This window comes from Scatophagus argus, chromosome 2, assembly GCF_020382885.2.
Source record: "Scatophagus argus isolate fScaArg1 chromosome 2, fScaArg1.pri, whole genome shotgun sequence".
In the NCBI taxonomy this organism is placed as follows: Eukaryota; Metazoa; Chordata; class Actinopteri; family Scatophagidae; genus Scatophagus; species Scatophagus argus.
Window position 1 is genome coordinate 10,871,912 of NC_058494.1, and position 24,046 is coordinate 10,895,957.

General features: G+C 38.5%; 1 protein-coding gene across 1 annotated transcript in view; it reads right to left on the reverse strand.

The window, feature by feature from the left end:
* LOC124069506 (zeta-sarcoglycan) overlaps window positions 1-24,046 on the reverse strand; it is a 288,322-nt gene that overhangs the window by 66,642 nt on the left and 197,634 nt on the right. The gene's annotated exons all lie outside the window — the stretch shown is intronic.

A 24,046-nucleotide genomic window follows, 5' to 3' on the forward strand; every position in this document is an offset into this window, starting at 1 on the left:
TCAGTTCAGTTCCATGTGTTTAGTCTCTACCAGTGGTACACAAACAACATTACAAAAGCACTGATAAAACTGACCTCAATAGTTTGCTGTATCTCTCCACACATGTTGGGTTGAAAACTTATTCAGTTAGTTTCCTGTGACATTAAGGGGTCATTTCTCTCCATGAAAGTCCTTCTTTACAGCTCTGACTTTGAGTGAAGTTTGCATAGTGTTTGATGATGGTTTGATGTTTTCTCACTTTAATGTAAGCTTGATGAAACAGGCCTTTGCACAGAAGAATAGTAATCGGTCCACTTCTTAGATATTAATCCACTGAGTAATGCATGCATCAGCTATATATTATTTGATGTTGCAAATCCAATCAGGGTTTGAATTACATTTTAGAAAGCTTGTGTATGTACATGTGGACAAAGTTTGTACCGTATGTCTAGTTTTCTAAATATTTGCATTGAAATTGACATATACTGCTGATAGATGACAGTATGGCACTGTCATTTCTTTTTTTTCATAGCTGCCCTACATGGCAGTGATTAACACATAAACATATTCATGCTCTTATACTAACAATCTTGGCTGTTGCAAAGATTGTGATGTTGTCAGATGTCAGATATGCCAAAAAAAACACAGATTTAGACACAATAATTATGTGTAATGCACTGATTAATAATACACTATGAAAATGCCCTAGAGCTAACTTTAGTTATATGCATTTCACTAATATAATTCAAATCTACAGACAAAAGTATCCTAAGGCATTCAGTCACATATTTAAAAAAGCTCTTTTTAAAAGAAAACGGTTTAAGTTTCACAATGGAATAATGATGAGCTACACAAAATTAGATTCAGAACTGCATTCAAATGACGAGTGAATGACAAATTGGTTATTTTGGAACATAGGTTCATTCGTCAAGATATGTGATACAAGAAGAGAGACTAGATTTTTAGACCAGATTGTCTGTTGCAGAATCAAGCAGTATAAGATTTAAAGGGGTAACAGGTCTTCTGAAAGGCTACACTCACAGATGGGGTGAAATGCTGTATAAAACCTTTCAATATGGGCATGCACCTTTCTGGACAAATCAAGGTGCACTTGGTTGCACGCAGAGAAGTTGTGTACATAATGAAAAATCAGAGCTTGAGAAAGAAGTTGAGTCCCCTGGTCCCTGTCCCACCTCTGGCCACCTAGCCAATCACAATCCAGGGAAAAAAATGTAAAAAAAAAATTCTAAATGTGGTTTAGTGAGCACTTGTAGCATTTCCTCAGATGTACCATACATCATTTGTGATGCTTACTTTATGCTCATTTCACTCTGTTTATCTTCTTGTCCTGTGCATTGTCCCTCTGGCTTTTGTGTTAAGTGTCTCCCTCATAAATCTCCCCTCACTGTGTGAAATGTGCACAGAGGCACAAATAAAGGCACACACATCACATTCTCTCTTGTGAGCTGACACGACGTACATCACAACACCATTAATTCAGTTAATTGTTTAATTTCACTTTGATTATGAATACAGGCTTGGGGATGCCAGCCTGAGGTAGCCAGTGTAATTAGTGAGGTAATAATAAGCTGTGGACTGGTGGCTCATCATCACAGCCTCCAGCCACCAGTACAGATTGGTCCTAATAACAGCTTAAGCTTGCCGGCTGCATTGGCTGTCGCACTCCACTATCACTGACCGCCTGTTTAACTGTCAGCTTAAACAGTTCTGGACTGAAGGTTCATAAATGATGTGATTGGTTATTTGTGTTTAGACATCAGTGTGATAACAGCTTTCAGCTTTTCTTTTCTTTCAGCTTTTTCCTTTGTGTCTCTTATGGTCTGTTTCACTAGATACCTCACTTCATACATTATCCATCTCAACAGCAATGTACTCAAGCCTCATATGAGATACATTTGGTTGATTCATCCTTGCTATCAGCCTAATACCAGACTACATCTCTGTGATTGCTTGTCTCAGTTACTTTCTCTCTACGTCCAAAACATTATGGACAAGTGCTTATCAAGAGTTACTTTCAGCTGTCAATCCAACAACAAGCTCTCAGTTCTCATATCTTTGCTCTGTCTCATTCTCTTGCTTTTATTTGACTCTCTGACCGTCCAAAAAGCCAACATCTTTTCAGCCAGTCTACCTGTCTGACGGCCACTCATTCTGACTCTGTGGAAAGAGTCAGATTTTTCCTAGTCTAATTAAAATCAGTAATTCAGAATCATTGGATTTATAACTGGGTTGGGTGTGGCTGCGGGCACTGACAAGTTTTTACCCCAAACTTCTAGGTTATACTGAAGGTTTTAAACGGAACCTTTTCTCAGGCACCTGAACATAAGCACAAAATTGCACATTAAAAAAAAAAAGAAAACATAAAAAAAATCATGACTCATATTATCCAAACATGCTAACTCAGTAGAGAGAAATCCAGACTTTTTTATCTTTTATAGCACATACTCTGAAAAAAGTACACTCTCAAAAAAAGTCCAAGGTTGTGATTCAACTGAGTTGCTGAAATTTAAGAACAGTAGACCTTTCTATACGTACCAATATACCTGATTATGTTACTGCTTTTTGTATTAAGAGTATTATTGTTACTTAGCCAATTCTAGAAAGACAGACATGAAATAGCAATAGTGATAACAAATGTTGTATACAAAGTTGTGAATGAATTAAAGAATGGAGCAGTCAAGGCAGACAGGGACAGTAAATTGTTAAGCTGTTTAAATTTTTCAGTGAAGACAAGAACACAGTATATATTAAAAGCTGAAAGGGAGTACCAATCAAACAGTGTGTGATAAAGTGCCTGTGGTGTCCCTTCATTCCCCTTTTCAGCTAATTAGCAAGGAACATTAAATAAGTGATGTGTTTGTTGGTGTGCAGTGCTAACCTGTTGTTTTCAGTCCCCCACGGCCATGTAACAACAAAAAATAAACCAGAGTTTCTCACAAGTTTACTCTCTGGGCACTTGGGTTTCATATGTTCAAGGGACATTGTGTGCAATTTGGGGTCTTGGTTGTCTCATCACTTGCTTAACATGTCATCAGTGTCCTGTACAAGCCCTTTGTCAACAGCTTTGAAATCGGTTTAATCCATCTAAATCTCAAAGTGACAGCTGTTCAGTTGTGTGTGTGTCTGTGCGGTGTGTGTGTACTTGCATAGTGGAAAATGTGAAGGTCCAAGCATAAGATTGAAGTTCAGAGCCCTTGGTAAATTGCTGTAATTATTTTAGACGGTTATGTCAGCAATGTGAAAAATCAGTCATGTTACTGCTTGATTGATTTGCTTAATATCAAGACTATTCATCACAGACTCTTTACAAAATCATTTGAAATTCAGCTCTATGAAGTGGGCATGTTAAATTATATAATTAACACTCTAATTTGAAAGTCAACTTTACACAAAAATGACAATTACTATTCCATGATCACGTTGTCTAATATTGCTGTCTCCGAAGTGTCTCAGTGAGTGTAAAACCTTATCTAAAACTGAATTATTTAATTTATTCAAGAAACTACATTGGCTCTCATTAGTTTATCTCAGGGCTGTTGCTTGATAGTTACAGCCCTACAACTGGTTAGAGTTGGTAAAGACTTGGCATACAGATTGCTTGCTTGAAAACTCTGAGCTTTGACAGCTAATTTGGCAGCCCTTGTACTTCAGGGATCCTCCAGGGTTTCACATGCCTTTTGGCTTATCATCTCTTGCCTAATTATGAGTCTCTGTTTTACATTTTTTTCACTGATTCTAGTGGCAGATTCCTCTATCAGCTCTTTTTGTTCCATTTGGGTGTGAATGATTACATAAATAAACTAGACACGATTTCACCTTCAATCAGGCAGCCATTTTGTGATGTGAGGTAACCAGTAAAAACCCAAGGCTGACATGATGAAAATGAGTAACACTGCATAACCATTTTCTGAACTGTCAAGTTGGATGAAATATTAACCATGTCAATGGCTGCATTACTGCCAGGAATATTGAGGTCAGGAGGTTTGTGACTTTGGAGCAGTCTGAGGGCTTTGCTGAGGTCTGAAGCCAGACAAAAGTGTAAGAAAACATTTCCACTCCATGGGGCATAGCTTTTTCTTCTTTCTCTTTTCTTTTAATACAACTTACATTTCTACACTTTAAGTTGTTATTTCACCAAAGCAGGCACAGTTGTATGCTATTAACAAGTTTAGAGACATTAACCTAAAACAATCAAAATTATTAATCCTGGTCTTTGCAGTCTTTGGATGATCTTTCTGTAATTTACTTAAAGATTCACAGCCTTGCACTGTACCATTGGTAAAATCCTGCAGAAACCTTGCTCCTTCTGCCAGACCAGAAGGGTTCAAAGAATGAATTGTTCTTCCCCAAATGGGGAAAAACGTGAAAATGGATACAGAAAGATAAAACAGGTAAGGCAGATGGATGGAATGGGAGTGATGGACTTAGGGTAAAAGAAGGCTGGTAAGATAATTCTTTATTAGTCCCACATAAGGGAAATTTGCTCCTTGAGTGAGGTGCAGAATGTAGGAAAATGGGACACAGAAGAGATAGTTGGACAGTGGGAGCAAGAAGTAGAGGTAAGCAGGGACCTCCCAGCTTCAGGTTTATATAGCAATAAATCTTGAAATGGGTGGAGAGCGGAAAAAGGAGGGAGAGCAAGATAGAGATGGAAGGCAGAGGAGGGTAAACTGCAGAGCATTTGTTTTGGAGATAGACGCACCAAATAGATCTATAAACAGAAGCCGCTACGTCAGCCTTCTACTTTCTGCTTCTAAGCGATAATGCATGGTGCTTAAGGACCACACTGACAAAGTCACACAACTTGAGGTAAAAAAAATGCCAGCTGGAGAGAAATACTAGAGGAGATTGAAATTAGATGTGATTTGATTTTCCCTGTTCTCACTAACATAAAAATAATCTCTGAATAAAAATGTAAATGTAAGTATCTTAATGAGATCCTTTAAATACCTATAATCTGTGGTCAAAGGAGAATTTTGCTGCTTGGAGTTTCTATCCATGTATTTCATATTCCAGGGATTTGCAAAAAGTATCCCACAAGCAAGGTTTTACAAATGATACCTTCCAACCTGAGGGTTTAGAGATAAAATACATCTGAGGGATTTTACATAACATTTTAGATTTGAGCTCTGGAATATATTTTCATATAATGGTCTTGAGCGTACAGTCTGAGGATACTGTTAGTCCTGTGGCATTAGTCAAATATATTTGTCAGTTTCTGTTGAAGCTGAACAAAAGAGAAAACAAGAAATCAGTACTTGATAGGATAAGACATAGTAAACAAAAGAGAGAAAGAGGAATAATTCCGTATAAATACGGAATTATTGTTATTTTCGAAGTTTAACTGTTGTATCACTGTAAAGTGTGAACTGGAGGCTTCTAGTTTCCACATCACACTTGTGTATGGTGAATACTGGACCAGGACTGACCTCCAGAATAGCTGTGATGTCACAAGTCATGCTTGTAGCAGAAACACATCTGTAGTATTTGTTGGGATGCTTATGTTTTATAGCAAGCACAAAATCTACTCCTACTTCTATACACACTCAAGGTCGTTACGTATACGCCCTTATTAAGAATGCAGTCAACATGGACAAAAGTCGAGGGCTACATCATTGCCATATTTGTCTCTACAGAAGAAAATTCCAACAAAGTCTTGTGGCATGGTTGAGAAGAGGAGAAGGGACAGGATAAGTGGAGAGGACGGAAGAGGAGAGCAGATAAAGTTGCGATGCTCCATTTGCCGTGAAATACTCCTCTGTGGTGCGAATACTTGAGGTGAAAGAGGAGTTAACTCAACAGAAGTTTGTGAATGTGTGTGTGTGTGTGTGTACCAAATTGCTTGTGTGTGTGTAAGTGTAGAAGGATACTGCCCTGGGACAATGAGTGGATTTAATGAATGTGCATGTTGACCTTGTTCACCTGCGTGTGTCTAAATATACATGTGCTAGTCCATGTGTGTATTTATGCCTGCCCACACAGACACATCTTGCTGCTAATAGATTATTGATCAGGGTCAGATTCTGAGACCAGCACCGATAAACACATACACACACACAAACTTGCAGCCTTGTGAATTCCATAACTGAAAACAACTTTCGACAACTACTCCCGACAGTTTCCATCTTACACATTCACAACATGACCGGTGTTTTGTTGTTTTCATTGGCATTAGAGATGGGTCCTGCACAGTCATGATTCCCAACTAGTAATCTTTGGAATGGTACATATTTCATTTGAAACATCTGATACTATTCCTTATGTATGTTTATTGCTCTGGCATCCCTCTTTTTTCCTGTTGTTTCCTTGCTGTCTCTCCTCCATCCATTTCCCCTGGGGATCATAACAGATCCTTTTTCATTTGTACTGATCCCAGGGGTATATCAGTGCTTGTGTGTGTGTGTGTGTGTGTGTGTGTGTGTGTGTGTGTGTGTGTGTGTGTGGGAGGGGGGTCTAAAGCCTTTTTTTTCCTTTAAATGGCTACACAGACTCTTCCCTTTAACCCTGCCACCTCTAAAGTAAGGACAATCCATTCCACCAAAGAAAGACAGATCAGATAGCTATCATAGCTAGCATATACCAGCTTACATTACTGGCCCATTACTAGCCTAAAGGATGTCAGTTGCAGCACTAATCTAAATCACAGTTATCATTGCTGGGGGACACAAAACAAACAAATAAACTAAAGAAAAACATACAAATGTACTGGCTTAGCCTTTGCCTCAAGGTTATAAGTTTCAAACATTTTAGTCAGAGCAGCTGTAGTTAAAAGAAATGAAACAACACAAATGAAAGACCATAACTGAGAAGCTTTCAACAGAGACAATTTTGGTTTTACTACTTATTGATGTACAGAGGAGAGCAAGCATGACATGCTGAGAAAATAAATGCATGAACACGTGTTGTGCTCCTAAATGTCAATTAAATATATATATATCTCCCTCTCCTCTCGACACTAACTTATGTGTCTTTTATCCAGCTCAGGCTCACCAGCTTGTTATCCCATAGTCATAGCTGTTGAATAATGTATGCTGGGGCTTCTCTCTTCCCCCAGAGGAGCAGTGTTGGAAGGGATGTGGCTGCTTCAAACTGAATACTTTTATTCACTGGAGGCTTGAGGCTGGTGGGAGTTTTCATGTTCTTATTTTCTATAAAGACCCAATCCTGTTAAATAGTACAAGAAAAAAATGCTGTGCAATTCTTTGTCAGCTTAGAAACACTTTGAAGAGGGAATTGGGCAGATTTTTCAGAACTTGCAGATGGACTAAAAGTTTTAGAGTGTTTTTTTTTTCCTACTGGGTTCTTGAGAGTTTATACCAAAAACCAATCAAGTGTAACAATTAGCTCTTCTGGTGTGAAACGCTGTCAATTTTATCACTCTGCATGAAAACAATCAAGGGAGAAAAATAATTATTTTTTTCGAACCTCATCTCTAACATTCTTTAATGGGGCAACCTTTGTGTTTGCATTTGGTTTCCGAATTGAGGCTTTAATCACAGGCCTCCTCAGGGCTTTTTGGCTCATTTTCTAGCAGTTCAATATGTCTTGTGGTTTGTTAGTGTCTCATTGCTGTGACAGGGATTTCCTGATGTGGCATCTCTGCAGAGCTCTCAGCCATGTGATGAAATCCCCAGCTAGTAGCTGCTTCCATAATTACTGGGGATGGTTTACAAGGGTGGGACATGAGAGAGATGAAGTGGATTCTCTTGATGGTGAAACATTGCATAAAATGGGACATGGGAGTGGTTGTCAAAGATGAGAGTGAGTGTGAAAGGGACAACTGGGAATTTATCTAAGGCATAAGACAGAAGGGACAGAGAACTGTTTCAACCCAGGAAGCTAAATGAACCTGCTGGCATGTATTCATTTTCTTTAATATGCAGTCAGCGTGGTGCCATTATTTGCTTAGATTGAAAAGGTTTGCCACAACTTAATTTCTGTTTTGCATCAAACATCAGCAGCCGAGGGACTAAAGAGGAATAACTTTGTCACCATTAGTCCATAATGATAGGTTTGAGTGAGAAAGAGATGTGAATGACATTACGATGATACAGACCAGGTCCTGAGTCCACATATATAAAGTATGTGATTTTCAAGATCCTGTGTCTGAATGAACAAGGAATAACTGAATGAAATTGCTTTTAAAATGGCAAAAACCAAAAAAAAAAACTGTCAGAATTGCTTAGAATATCATTTTACATAAGACACCAGAAGATAGGAGTGGAACAAGAGAGAGACAGCGAATTGATTTAAAGGATAGGACAAGAAAGACACAAGGGGACCCAACAACTGGTTTTCAAGTATGCAAAAAAATACATCTGTGAAATAGTTTCAAGGAAAAAAGAATAAAATAAAGGAGTCATTACATATTCTGACTACTTTTTTATTTATTTTCTGTGAGGACCACTTTGACATATCATCACTTTTTAAGGTGACATGACCAACCTGTTAACAAACAGTTGCTTATTTTTTTATTTAATAATTCATTTAGAGTCTGGCAAAGTCCAGTATTCACCCTCCTTTTAGCTCAGGTTTGGGTCTTCACCAACTGAGGGAAATATTATGGTCTCCAGCTGCTAAATGTATGATGTTATACCCTAGCTATTTTGTGTTACCTTATTTTGTGTTACCTTATTCTATTTTATTTTATTCTTCTATTATATGTTACTTATTACGTTCTATGTATGCACCAATCACCAAGACAAATTCCTAGTAATGTGAAACCTCTTCACTTACGATGGCAATAAAGTCTTTTCTGATTCTGTTCTGATTCTAAAGTCACTACTTTTGTCTGTCTGCTGTTTGGTGCTGGGAAGGTAGTGTACATTTTCTTATTCTTCTTACATAATTCAGGCTATGATTCCCAGTAGGCTCATGACACTGTTACATTGTTTTCACGCTGTCATTTGATAAAATTCTAACACCAAAATAAAGATACAGTATAAATCACATATGCTACCATACGGAGGCAACACAACTGCTGATTTAAAAAAATCGTTATGAACTTTAAGTACTTAAGTACATCTCTGTTTACTGTGTTTGTGTGTCTCGAGAGGCCAGTCTCAAGAGTTCATTTGAGATATAAAAGTAATGTTAGCACTTAAGGCTACAGCATAGATTTCCTTCAGGGGATGTACTGAAGGTGGAAACATTTTAAAACAACAAATGCATAGGAAGATCTATGGCAAGGTAGTAATGACACGTTCCCAATGATAGAAAGGAAAGAAGGTTGTAACTGGGATCTCATGATAACAAAGTTGAGAAGGAAAAAGTCTTGAAATGAGTTTCAAAGATTTAATACAGTACTTCTACAATAAACAAATAAATAAATAAGGATAAGATAATAAGGTGTAAGGATGGCACTAGAGTGAGACAAGAAAAGAATGTGGACACAAGATTTTTACATAAAGTACAAAATCACAGTTCTTTCATCTCTTTTCTATCATGTTTCCCCTTGATCTCTCATTCAACTGTCCTCTCCTCAATTAATTTTCAACGCTCAGTTTTCCAGGGAACTGAAGACCCCCATCTTATTTACATTCTTGTTTTATCTCACTTTGATCTCCATCCAGTGTGTAGTCCCTAATCTTAGTTCCCTCTGCTGTGTTACTGACTTTCTTGTACTTTACTTCGACATATTTGCACTCTCTTTGAAAGATCAGCCCTTCGGTCATTTTTAATAGTATAATACTGGACAACTCCATCTCCAAGTGATGTACTGGTATGCACAATCAATATAGCTCTTGTCTGCAGTCTGAAATACACTGTCAGATTTTGGGTAGTGTATAGTTGAACATGTCATATCAGTTATTGAGAGAATACCAAGTGTGGGACTCCTTTGGAACAATTTGTTTCAGCTGTGAATAGTTGGACTGTCTGTTGTCTTGGGATTTAAAGTCTCTGTCCCTCTCTTTATTTTTCACTTACTCCTCTCTCCTGCTCAGGACTGGCTGTCAGTTTTGGTTCATGGTTCCTGACTATGTTTCATCCTCAATACTTTGATCTCGGTCTTTATTCTCCTGGAGACCCAGCCTTTGTTTGCATTGTCTTTGTTTTCCTTGTTTTTACATCGTGTGCTGTTAATGACTGACTGCAGCACCCACACCCTTCTTGTCTCTTTGTCCTCTGTGTGAATGGTATGGCACTGAATTTGTGCACTGAATATCTGCACTGAATATATGTATTGTGTGTTTATCCTTGACTTCCTGTGATAGTTTTATGGTCATGGTCATGCAGCTCTTGTCATCACATGCAGTTTGCTGGATGCTATTTTGTTGTAACAGTTTTCAACTCCAGAGAAATTTACTTTCTACTATTGCACTTCTGTTCATGGACATGTTCTGCATATCTGTTCTGATACAGAGACCTATATGCACATTGAAGAGGCTTCTGCAGCAAACTTGTGATTTAAGGTTACATAATTTAACTTGATTTGACTTAGACTGATATGGATACCAAGTTGGGAAGCATCATCCCAGATGTGACTGGTACATACAAACCAGCATGAAGAATTGTTGCAGAGGATTTCCTTCAACAATTTTAATTTGCTGACTGTCTTGCAGGACTTGGCCATAAAGGTTTTACAGTTTTCAAGGAGGGGTTTTTTGATCTCTTGTGTGTTTTGATTGTAGAATATGATTACATGTTTCATATAATGCTAGTACATAAGGCAGGACCAGTGACCTGAGCAGCCCCTTGCAAGTTTCAACTCTTGGATGAAATGCTGGATTTCCCAGACATCGTCTTTAGAGCAGAGCACCATGGAGGCTTCCCATTGTTTTGGTTTGATAATTGGCTTTTCTGCTCCAGACTTGTGCCAGGTTCTCACATCTTAAAGGAGAAGAGGATCTTCAGCTATCATCTCAGCTGTGCCAGGCTGACATTTGAGGACAGCACTGGGATTCTCTCTGTCGAAGATCTATTGTTATATCATGGTGTTGGCTCCAGAGACAGTGGACCTCTGTGCCAATGCAACCTGCAGTTTTTTGTTCTTTAGAAAGGAAGGGGAGGCTGTCAAAATGCTGGAAGAATTTTCCTTTGTACCTCCATGCAAAGGGTGCTGTACCATGACAGCAACAACTGTTTGTATCCAGTCTTTTGGATTGCGTGCTCTATTAAGGGGTATCCACTATCAAGGAAAATCTAAAATTCAGTTATCCATTTAACTTAATTATTAAATCAAGTATCTGTCTTAATTTTATATTAAATGTGTCTCATAAAAATGTAGCAAAAGTAGAGCTAAAAATTGGAATCAGACATAAACATAGACTGTACAAATAGTGAACAGAAAGTGGAGTCAGTGGAGAAATGAATTAAATCTGCATTTTTCCAATAACCAGCAGGGGACTGTCAGGATTTTAGTTAGTTTTAGGCCTTTCCCTGTGTTTTGCTGTCTCTTTTCTTCCTGGCGTGATGTGTGTGTGTTCAGGGCGGGCCTGACCTACATTGTCCTCAGTCTTCTCACCTACACAGCAACTCATCTCTCCAATCTAATCTACCTCCTGACGGCTGCTTTTTAAGACTTGCTCTTCCTCTCCATCGTTGCCAGATTATGGTTTAGTACTCACTGGTATACACTCCAGATTTTTTTTGCCGTGTTCAAGTTTTTTGCCAACTCCAACATTTTTTCGTTGTGCTTCAGGTTCACTGTTTCGCTCCCTGTTGTCAGCCCAGCTCTTCATCGTTCCTGAGATAACTCCTGTGTTTTCCCCATCCCCTGGATTCCTTTCTGGATTTTCTCTTTGGACTATTTGGTTTTGTTTGGACTCAGCTCCATTTTGTTTGGACTCCTTTCTTACACCCAAGTAACTTTTTGACTAGAAAGTTTAACCTATTTACTTATTGTAATAAATTTCTTTGTGTTTTGGAATCATTCATTCAAGTCTGTTTTGTGTGCCAAAGTGCCAATCACAATGGTCTGCAAACCAAGAGGTGAAGTTGGTGGGTTTACATTTGAAGTAAATCTATTCACTAATCCTCTCCCTGTTTTTATGAAGGGAGGCAATTTTTGGAATTCTGACAAAACCTGCTAAGCAATTCATCCTCACGTAGAGTGCTGGGTTGGCAAGGTGGAAGAGGAACACTTTAGTCACGCCAGTGATTGAATGAGCCTTAATGAAAAGTAGACATAGCTGCCAGTCTCATCCATTGCTCAACTCAGTTTTATTTATTTATTTATTTTCGTGTTTGGATTTCTTCTAATGAAAGCAGAGAGATGTAATGGCTGAGTTCATCAAGGCGTACGGCTTATGGCAACATTAGGTATGTGTCAACCCCCCCGTCCCATTGAATACCATGGGACTGGAGGGAGTTGACTAACTGACTAACTAACTAACTGTTTTTGTGGAAAACTGAATACAACCTAACATTCCCAACACCACAGTTCCACTCTTTTCAAACCCTGAGTAGAAAGAAGCCACATGTAAGCCAAAGTAGTAGAGTGTGCTACTTAATCAACAAATCTGTGTGCTACTTAATCTCTAATAATGCCACAGTACTTTCCACAAATTATTCACCAGACCCAGAGCACTTAACCATTAGGTGTTGTCCCTTCAATTTACCTCAGGAGTTGTGCTGCATTTATAATGCAGATTATAAATGAATGAGGATACTCATCCTGAGGCTGTTTTTATTATGGTGGGAGACTTGCAGCTTGTAATTTAAACAAGGGCTTAGCAAAATATATTCAACCACTTCCTGTCTGACACATGGTAATGAAACATTGGAGCATTTCTTTTTATCTATTAAAAGGTCCATCAATTACTTTGACAATTTTTGTGACCACATTTCTGTTCTCCATTTGTATGCAACCAGCTCAAGAGCACAAACCACAACCTGCAAAGACACTGAACTTTTTTAGCCTGTCATTGTCAGTTGTATAGTCACAAGCTGGAAATGACAATTCAGTTTGATTGAGCATCACATGTTCGCAGTGGATTATAGTGGTTTATACTGCAGGAGTGGTACAGTAGTTTTCTGCGTACATTTAAATTAAATTTTTGCTGTGAAAATGGCTTACAATTTTAAAAAGAATAATATGCACATTATGTATGTGCAAAGCAATCTGAAAAGGGCAACAATAAAGAAAGACAATGCCTGTACCCTTATTTCTTGTACAAATAGTACATGTAGTACAAAGTACAAACTTTTTTGTACTTTTTGGCCTACACAGGTGTTCAGTAGAACATTCCTTTAGGGAATTTGTAAGTTTCAGTTGAGACAAGTATTGCATCTGTGAGGGCTTTCCAGCTGAGTTAGCATAAGACTAAATATGTGGATGTTACACCAGAGCAGCAGAAAATGAAACCTGCTTACTTTGCATTCATGTTCATGTAACTTGCAACTCATCCACTCACTATCTCTTTTTGTCATGCAGTTCTTCTCATACACCCATAAAGAGGAAGAGTACAATATGTAATTAAGGCTGAACTACGTTGTAGCAATGATCAGCACACTGGTAATTAAATCTAATCTCTGTGTGTCTCCTCAGTGCAAGCATGTGTATCTATGGGTGCGTGTGCGTATGTGAGCAAATGTGTGTTTAATGTCACAAGGCCAGAGAAGTGTAATGCCACACTCCCGTCCAGTTAATTAATTCAAATGTCCGCCCTTAATTAATTTCACACAGTGGATTGTGACCGTTCCCCTGGCAACAACCTGTGAATACATAACACTGGCAGAGGCAAGGTGTGCTGGGGTGTGTATAAATACATTCCCAGTGTCAATTCAAAGTCTTTTCAGGTGTGAGAATGAGTTTTCAGCATGAGCAAGGCAAAATTTGTATTGCCGTGCATTTCAAATTAATATGTATAGTATCTTCTTTAAACAATATTTGTGTGCATACGTATACGAGACAGAACTCACTGTACTATGTGTATAGTGTCAGTTGTATGTGGGGGTGGATATTTGCATGTAGATGTGTTTGTTATAATGTTTAAGGTTGTATATTAACAGCGAGCTGGTAAATATCCATCCATCCATTTTCTATACCACTCATCCGTCAGGGTCGTGGGAGAGCTGGAGCCTATCCCAGCTGACTACGGGCGAGAGGCGGGGTTCACTCTGGACTGGTCGCCAGTCAATCATAGGGCCAACACACAAAGACAGACAACCACACACTCTCACACCTAGGGGCAATGTAGAGTAGCCAATAAAACAAATGTGCATGCTTTTGGCATTGTGGGAGGAAGCCAGAGTTTTTGAAAATTATATAAAAGGCAGCCAGAATACAGTTGTCAGACAGTATGTCGTGCACTATGTTGTCACTTTCTGCTCTGCTGGTATCCAATTCAGACCAACAGAGTGACGCTGAAGGTGGAAAAGTTAAAGATTCTCTCTCAAAAAAAATTTTTACTTTTTATAGTACATGTAATATATATAGTTAGAGAAAATTGGACTTACTTCTTCTGCCTCATAAAAAAAACAACTTTTTTTGAGTTAAAGGACATAAAGAAAGCACACGTGTCGAATATAAAGTAACTTTAAGTTTAGATAATAAAGTTGAAAATAAACAACCACAAAGATCTCATCCTTGAAGCCTCTCGTCTTGGATAAGTAGAACAACTTTTTGAGGTTGAAAACACTTTTGATGAGGTATAAATCTTTCATTGCCTGCATAAATTTTAACTTCTGACTTATGTTAAAGGACGCTACACAGTTGCTTTCCTTCGCTTCATGGTGCATGGTGACTGTACCAAGCATCTGTGGAAAAACCCAGCAGGGAGCAACGAGAAGTGACATAAAGACACAAACCAGGGTTGTGTATTGGTCAAAAAAGGAACAGGCTGAAGACAAGTCTTTAATAAGTAACTGTAGGAGTCAATATGGACTCAAAATGTAATTCATCCAATCTAAGCATAACATATTCCTTTTTGTACTCAAAGGGTCCTACTTTAGCCTTTTTGGAGTTCCCATGCTAATGGACCAGTAGGGATGTATTTAACATCAACCAGCAAAGACTGGTTATGTTTGGGGACAAACCCTACTGACATTACAGCAAACAGGTGTATGGCAGAGCCTGTGGCTGTGGGGGTACATAATTACACACTTATACTTTAATAAATCATCTTATCATCTCCCATAAATCATTCTTAAAGTGCACCACCAGCATGTTTTTTGAGATAAACCCTTTGTACAACACTGGACTATGTCTTAATTTAATAAAATATGTAGTTCTTGCAATCATACTATACTTTAAACCTAGTCAAAATGTTAGTCTCTAAGAAATTAAAATAGATTGGGCTAAACTATATAGGATACAATTAAAAAAAAAACAGTCTATATAAAAGATGTAAGATGACCACAGAAGAGTGTATGGTGAAATACTCAGACAGGGCAGTCAGAAGGATATATCCAAATTAGCTTTACAGTGTAGTTAACATGAATCCCTCTCATGTTAGAGCATACGTTCTACACACTTAATTTGACATGGTGATTACACTGAACAAATGCTTTAACACACTTCAGTAAATGCATAGCCCTGGCTGCCGAATGAAACATCTCTGTCTTGACTGCACTGTACTTAATATAGTCCCTCATTTTCCCACTGATGCTATCATCGAAACTAGCTGTGGGCTAAAAGATAATTTTGTCAGTACAAAGCTATCTGCTCGCCTGATCATTATACCAATTACTGCACAGAAACCAGAATTGGGGGGTATTCAAACTTGAATATACAGCGAAAACTCAGCTCTATACGCTTTAAAGCGAAGCATCCCAATCCCTTTTTTTTTGTCTTAAATGGTGGCTGTCAAATTACAGCCGAAACCATGACTGTTAGAGAAGAACAGAACAAACACAGTGCTGTGGAAGTAAAAATATAAAGTAACTTTAAGTTTAGATAATAAAGTTGAAAATAAAACTGCACTCAAGAAGAAACCCAGCCAACTACCAATGACCCTGAGTGTGTGTAGTTCACTAAATCAAGTGTGGAGTGCTGGCCCACAGCTGATGGCCTTGTGGTCTATGCTTACTACTGTCTTTATGTCAGCAGCATGTGGAGGCATATGCTGCCCAGAGCCAGAATTATTTACATGGTAGGGAAGGCGTTCAAGAGCAGGTGTCGCCTTTTAATTTATTTTTTAAATGGTTTATCAAAGAAGGCATATGGTGCCATGGGTGTCCTTCATGGGATGGTGCAAGGAAAAAAAAGTAGAAAGTAAATGATCACATTTTTAGCACTACTTTTAAAAATCCAAAATGAATAATAGAATGCAAAGAAAATTCATTATACAAGTATTAAGTATTGAATCATATTGTGTTTTGTTTTCCATGAAAATCATCCTAAAAGCTTCTGTGCAGCATATTGCCTCCTGTTAGAGAAGAGTGCTGTGTGCTGCACTGGACAAACTTCTAGGCAATCTACGACACATGGGTTGAAGGGGTTTAATTAACTCTGAAGTTGTCCACACTAATGGAGGCACATTAAGAGGGTCCAGCACCATTATGCTGGCCAGTGCTGGTGGTTGAAAGGCTTTCAGTTTAGTGCCTGAAGCTAAAATGTGGCTTGACAAGGAAATGACAAGGAAGCATATTTTGACGGAATTTGGGTGAGGCAATATCCATTTTAATGACAGCATCATCAAAATGCTTAGATTTAATGTGGTACAGCATGATGTGGCCTTTTTCTCCAGTCAAGTTTTGTGATGAGGGGATTTGTTTTGGCTTTTAGATGACATGACCTCTGAGACAGAAGCTGGAGGGAGCTATGGAATGATCTTTTGTAGCAAGGGATTAATATTCATATTCATTTTGTCTCGTTTCCTCTGTCCCTTCCATGGATGATGTGACGTTCATTCTCCTGACATTCTGAAATGCTGTTAAATGTTAATGGAGACTATTTTTACATGGGTCGCGACCATGTCTGTCACACATGCTGGACCCTCACACACAGGACACCCAGGGATCTTGGACATTTGCCCATGCAAATAGAAAACTATGCAGTCACACACATACACACATGTGCTCAACTGCACACCATTCAGTCACGCCCAGTCTTGAATACAAAAAGATTATGACTGTATTCTTGCTTCCGGAAAAATAATCAAATGATCTTCACTCCCCCTAGGCCAATAACCTTTACAAACCTCTCTAAGTCAGACTTTTCTTTTATTCTTTTTTTCCCTATTATATTCAGGGACAGCACTGACGTCTTATTTGATATCTTTTTTAATGTTGTCGGGGACATGAAAAAAGCTTAGACATCTGACAGGCACTCTGCATGGGTCTGCTTGGTGGAGCTCTCATCTGCTGACGTCGACACTTATAATCACAGACAGCGTGTCTAAGTCTGAAGGCGGGATAAATTCTCCTGTAGTGTGTGCCACCCGTTAAAGCAGTGCAAATCATATACACTTTACATTTGTTGGACTTTGGAAATGCCACATGTTGAGTGCTCTTTTTACATTATACTTATAGATTACATTTTTGAAGTAATAGGAAAAGGAAATAATGAAAGAATGAAAGATATGTGTAGCTCACCTTGTCTTGAAGCACTTTAAGCTGGTGAATAGAAGTTGAGTGACATTCCATAATAAGAATCACCAGTCAAAACTGAAAAATCTCATGAAGAGGTTTAAGTATCAACACTTTAGACTTATTTCATAAATCCTGTTCATCAGGTGCCGCTATGTCACATTCTAACTCAATGAACACTGAGCCTTGACAAAATCTATGGTGTCAGCCATTCTGGAATAATCAATATGTTTTTTATGAATCACTGTACAAATAAAATATTCAACTCTACCATACATTATATTAAAGCTTTTTGTTGAAAGTGTAGTCATGAAAAGAGTACAGAGAGTACAATTAGGTGTGCCACCAAGTTCCTGAAGTGATATTTCTCTTACTACAGTGAATGTCTTTTTTGACTTCATTCACCACACATACTCATACACTGACAGAATGCTATTTCACTTAAGTTGCATTTGAGTCACACATCAGTAGAGACTCTTTACATGTTGCATCATGCCTGAGGAGGATGACATGCAATCAAATGTTTCTAGTGTTTGGGTTTCATATTGAGTGCATCCAAATAATTTGGATAACTTTGAATTTTCCTATTTTTATTTATATATATTTTTTTAATGAACAAAAAGATAGCAATGTGCAAAAATAGAAGAAAAAGAAACAAACATGCAACTGTTTCTCCTAGACGTGACCACAAACAAAAGGAAGTAACATAAATAAATGCTATTATTCTGAGGAGAAACCTGCTGGTATCACACCCCAAGCGACACTCAATTAAAATCAAGCATGCTTGACAGTTGGGTCTTGTCTCATCCGTTTTCTCATGACAAACAAAAGACATAAACTGAAAGTCAGGTAAACAGTTACCTGCTGTTATTCTCAAGAGAAAGTTACATTCACAAGTCACCCCAACAATATGCTATTAAAGTCAAACAAAACCATACTGTTACAGTGAACACGTTGCAACAGATCCACGGCAATAGCTCTGGAATTATAGGCTATACCAAGGCCTGCATCCATTCAGTTACATTTACCTCAGATTGTTTACAAAGCTGCAAAGTCAAAATCAATAGGGCCTGCCAAGACAGCAACAGCCTAATGTTCCATTAGAACTCTCTGCTATTCAATTACAGCTCCACAGTTGGAAAAGTTTCAGCTACCTCAGGTCCCCAGAGGAGAGGCATAGAGAAGGTATGAGGCACATAGAGGGAGTAATAAATCTAAAACTGACAAACAGAAAAAATAAAGTTATGGCATCCTCCCACATTCACCCTCCTCCCATATTTTTAAGTCTTCCTTGAAGATGCAGTACACAATAGGGATGAGAAGAGCTCTTCAATTATTGTTCCTTTTAACTTTTTCATTGTTTCATATGTTCATTATTGTTTTGCAATCGTGTTCATCTCTTTTACAGTTTTAATTATCCTCTTACTCAGCTTCATATCTTCATTAATACCTTAACTACTACCTTCCCTGTCCTTACATGCATGTACATACACAATCTCCACTGTGTATGCCAGAGATTTATTTTTCTCTCCAGGAGGTGAAGCCCTTATCCAGGCAGTCTACTGCACATAACCAGACCTGTCTCTGGGGAGCCAGAATCACTACAGGGGTGAAAGAGAAAAACAGAACAAACATGACATGGGAAGAAAGTGATAGAGAGAGAGAAAGAAATGGCATACACAGGGGGTAGAGAAAGAAAGACCCTAATAACAGGGGAAAGAGCCACATAACAAGAAAAGTCAAATCAAAAAGATAAAGAGGGATAGCTACTGAAGAGAATAAATTAAGTTTTCTTTGTAACTCCTGTGGTGGTGATAGGTTGTCATGGCATCCCTATGGGAACAATTATAGGGCCTAGTGGCAAGTGTGAGTGTTTGTTTGTGTGTGAACATGTGTGACACAAAAGGCAGGACTTTGTGGAAGTAAAGCAGAGAGCTCAAGACACAGAGGGAACACAGTGCACCTTTTAAAACACACCAACACACCTTGAAATATTCTACAAAACCTATGAAGGTGGCAATGAAATCCCCCTGCTCTAGGGATCACCTGACATTGTCATTAGCTACCTGTCTGCACAACTTATTTGCAGATTCCCCCGTAATAGTACCCAGATATTTTATTTTGCCTTGCTATCAAGCAGGACTGTCACCTCAAGAAGAACGACAGCATCAGTAGTTTTCGCTCAACTGTCAGAGGCCATAATAATTAGAACAGGAGCAGAGGAAGTAGTCATATTTTTCATACAAAGTCCAAAAGAAAGGCTGCCGCTCTTTTCCTATATCCAACTTTAAGTCAATATATTATTATAGTGTGATAACAATTAACCCATAACCTTAACTACATGTATATTTTAATCCAAACATTGACATTTGTCTAAATAACCAAGAAAAATATAGCTCTATCAGATGATAAAACAAATTTATCTTTCAGCAATGGTGTGTGCTGATGGTGGTGTCAGATCAGAGAATGTTTCTGTATGTTGTTCCAGAGGGCGTGGACAAACAATGCGTTTTATCTTGTAATTTAAAGGATTTGTTGTTCCAAAGTTTTCCAGACAGTCCTGCTTACCTGCTGCTTTACTTTCCTAAAACCTGTTCTGAACACCTGTAGCATATTTTGCCAAATCTGCTTGTTCTCCTCATTCAGGCTTGCGTGACAATTGATCAACCAGCTTGTAGGATCAATCAGTAAGAAAACATTTGCCCTGTCTGTTATGCCAGTGTCCACATCTTTTTATTCATCTCTGCCATATTTGTTACACCATGTTCTTCCCACAGAGTGTACCCCGGATGATCCATAGTGGATGTGACTGGACTGTCCTGCGCCATGTGGCTCCAGTCGTATTGTCAGAACGCATTCAGTGTGCTGTGCATGGTGTCTTCCAAAGGCTGGCTTTTGATGTTGCTCTCAGGGCTGGCAGAGAGTAAAGCTAACCAGCTTTATTCTGTGGCCACACAGTCACTGCTCCAGGTCAGGCGCCTCTCAGAGCATCCCTAGGGCCTTCAAATTCCTTTCGAATACTTTGCTGTGCTTCTATAGCGCTTTCCAGTTCCTACATGATGCGTTGCAGGACTTCTTTGCCATATATTTCGTATTACTGCCAAGTGCGCAAGATATTGCTGATCGTTACCTATTATGTGTTTGCTTAGTGCAGGCCTGAAACATGTCTTCCTATCTCTTTCTGATGAGTGATTTTGTATTTGTTAATCTGACTGCTTAAGAATAAAAGTTTTAAAAGTTCCGTGTGTCGCTTTATGAGAATAACACCCCTTGCTTCACTCTCCTCTGCATGGCTACTAAAATCATGAAAATTTTTTGAAGCAGGTGTTTGGCTTGTTCGTTCTGGGCTACTGTAGAAACATGGTGCATCATGCAGAAACCTTGTGGAAGAGGACTTGCTTTGTCTATAGATATGAAGATGAATGAAGAATTGTTGTTTGCTAAGGTAACAAAAACACAACAATTCTTCATTTCAGGTGATTATAAACTAATGAAAACATAATTATGAATATCATATTTCATATCAGCCAACAGACCAATCAAAATCCCCCTAAATCCTACACACGTCTGCCATTTGCTGTTTTTCTTTCTACTGTATATGGAAGGGTACTTATCAGCTTATGCACACATGGTCAGGACACATAAAAAAGACCTTGCTTCACAAAGAAAGACAAACACATTTGCAGCAAGGTTTGTTCTGCCAAAATTACGACCATTGTTGCTGTTGATGTATTTCACCTCACACTCAAACTACATATTTACCTGCAAGGCAGAGACAAAACACTAAACAACTCCACAATTAAACCATTTGACCCTTCTAGCAAATTTGGAAATTAAGGCAGTGAAGTAAAAAACTGAGACAAAACACTGACACTGATTAATTTCTCAAATTCTCAGTTTTTCATCCATCCTGTTTTCTTTTGTTTCTCTTTTTTCTTACCTCATCTGGTTTTCATACTTTATTTTCCCTCAACCTCCTTCCCTTGTCTCTTTTGCATTCTTCTCCTCCATTCTTCGTTGCAGTTCTCTTTCTCCTCCACTCTTTTCCCTCCCACCAGCCAATCTAATTTCTCATTGCATTGTAGTTGTTGTTGGTGTGTGGTTTATATGCAGTGCTCTGTATTTAGCCCTCTCTGGGAATCACAATGTTCCATTTACCTTTCCCACAATGCACTGCTGGGGGATGGCCCCGATTATGCAAAATGTGTATGTGTGTGTGTGTGTGTGTGTGTGTGTGTGTGTGTACGTGATGCTTTTGAATAAGGCATAATACAGCTGCGTGGGAGGAATGTCATCTTCATCCTCTATTCCATTCTCCTACATGTCTTCACATCCTCAAATTTCTTTTCTCAAAATTTAAATTTAAGAGCTAAACTTTTCTTTTTCTGCCTTATTTTTTTTTATTTTTACTGTGCACAATATTTGTATATGCTACAAAGAAAATCCTCTGCAATAGCAGAAAAAAGATATGGCTAACTTTTCTGACTGGTTAAGTGGACTAGTGATTTCACAGATGGTCAAAACAAACTCATAACATTAGGAAGGAAGCCAGAGAAAGTTTAAAATAAAACAAACTAACTAACAAAACACAACTGGTGAATGTGAAGTTTTATTTTAGTTCCCTTTGGTAAGAGGTTGCAATAATGCACTTTCAGGAATACAACAACTAATGGATTCAGGGTTGCAGAATAGAAGAGGTGTTTGAGCATGCATAGAGATGTTAGGCGGCCCCCACAGCGTCCCATAGAGAAGGAAACAGCTGTGCACAGGTGAGGGAGTAAATCAAAACCAACCAGTTAGTCCTCGTGTGTAAAGTCTTTTCTATTATAAAATCAATTCCTTACAATATATCTCACCTAAGCTTGGAGATCTTTGTGCATGTTGACATGACTATGGAAAGCTGTCACTGAACTCTGACGTGTCCACTTGTTACAAGTGCAAAACAAAGGCAATAAAGTACTATAGATTCACTGCAGACTGTTTTTTAAATCATGGTTTCGGTTGGTGATTTCAAAGCTCAGTGTCTATTTTGCTGGGTTCTAGCAACACATTTATTGAAAAATGTAGGCATGAACGTCTGACAGCAGACCTTAACCTTATCTCCTTTTTACTGCATCAAGTTCCTCCCCTCCTTGTGCTCCTTCTCCTCTTCCCCCTTCTTGTTCAGGCACACTTGACTGATGTGTGTGGTGGAAAATTCTCTGCATGTCTGTACTGTTGCCTCCAATGTGCAGCAATATAGTGCAGCCTACCATTCCTCTTCTCTCCATTCAGTCCCGTGTTCTGTCTCTCATCATTTCCTGCTCTTGTAGGTTTCTCTTCTTCTTCCTATTTTTTGTTGCTATCTGTATTTTCCACTTCACCTTCACTGTTTGTGATTAAGTACTCTCCTTACCCAAAGGATCCTCTTTAGTTTGTGTCTCTTTTTCAGCATTATTTTGGAAAATGACATGGTATAATTTCAACAGGTTTTTGAAATGTGTGTCCATATAACTAGCTTTTATCCACCGCAGGCCTGGTCAGTTGCCATGAACCTTTGGAGCTTACACAGCAAACTGATTTTGCTTTATTTTTATTTTCAGATGACTTGACATCAGATGAACATACTATTTGTGGCCTGTTTTAATTAAACCTAATACAGCCCATGTAAAATCCAGGAAGATTTAATATATTTTCTACTTGGATTCTTGATAGTTAGTGAGCAGGAAGGATCTCAGTCTTGAACTGTTACTGTCACTGTATGTTCCTGTCTTTTGTTTCCCTGTCTCTCCACTGGATGTCTCTTCACAAAACCAGCAGTTGGGCTCTTGTGTCCTCTGGGAGTTTTGTGGATACTTCTGATTCAACATGCTCTCCCAATGCCAGCACACTTCACAGTAAAAATGCGGTGACTGTCAGTATCAAAATAAGCGCAAGCCTGCTGTTTAGAAAACGTAAAGGCAACCTGCTGTTTTCTTTCATGTTAGAAGATAAGCTCTGCCCCATACACACACCCGAATAGACACAAACTCGTACATACACAAGTGCAATGGCTTCCTCACTGACACAAAACATTAATATGTCCTCAAAAGAAAGTTAGAAATAAAATTTTGAAAGCAAAAATATCAATAGATACTCACAGGTGCATGCAACCCTCACACACACATCATCACACAGGCTTGCATACAACAGTTGTTAACAATCACACACTTACTGAATACACACATACTGTATAGAGATAGACAGGCACACACAAACAAACTGTTTCGCACAGTTTAAAAGGTTCAAAGGAAACAAAACCATAATATGTTTTTCATCATTTTTATATCTGATACTTGGTTTGGAAAGTGCATGGAAAGTTATGCCCTGAACAGTAAGAGAATCTCTCTCTCTCTCTCTCTTTCTCTCTCTCTCACACACACACACAATGTTTTGAGTGGCAACAGTATCTGTTACTAGAATTTAGACCTACACAGATAGAAACATAAATGAAAGAGCCAAGATCCGTGTTATATTTATGTTTGATCTATCATTTATACTCACTTCTCTCTCATTTTAGTGGCACATTATCCTTAAGTTGATTTAAGCATCTGTT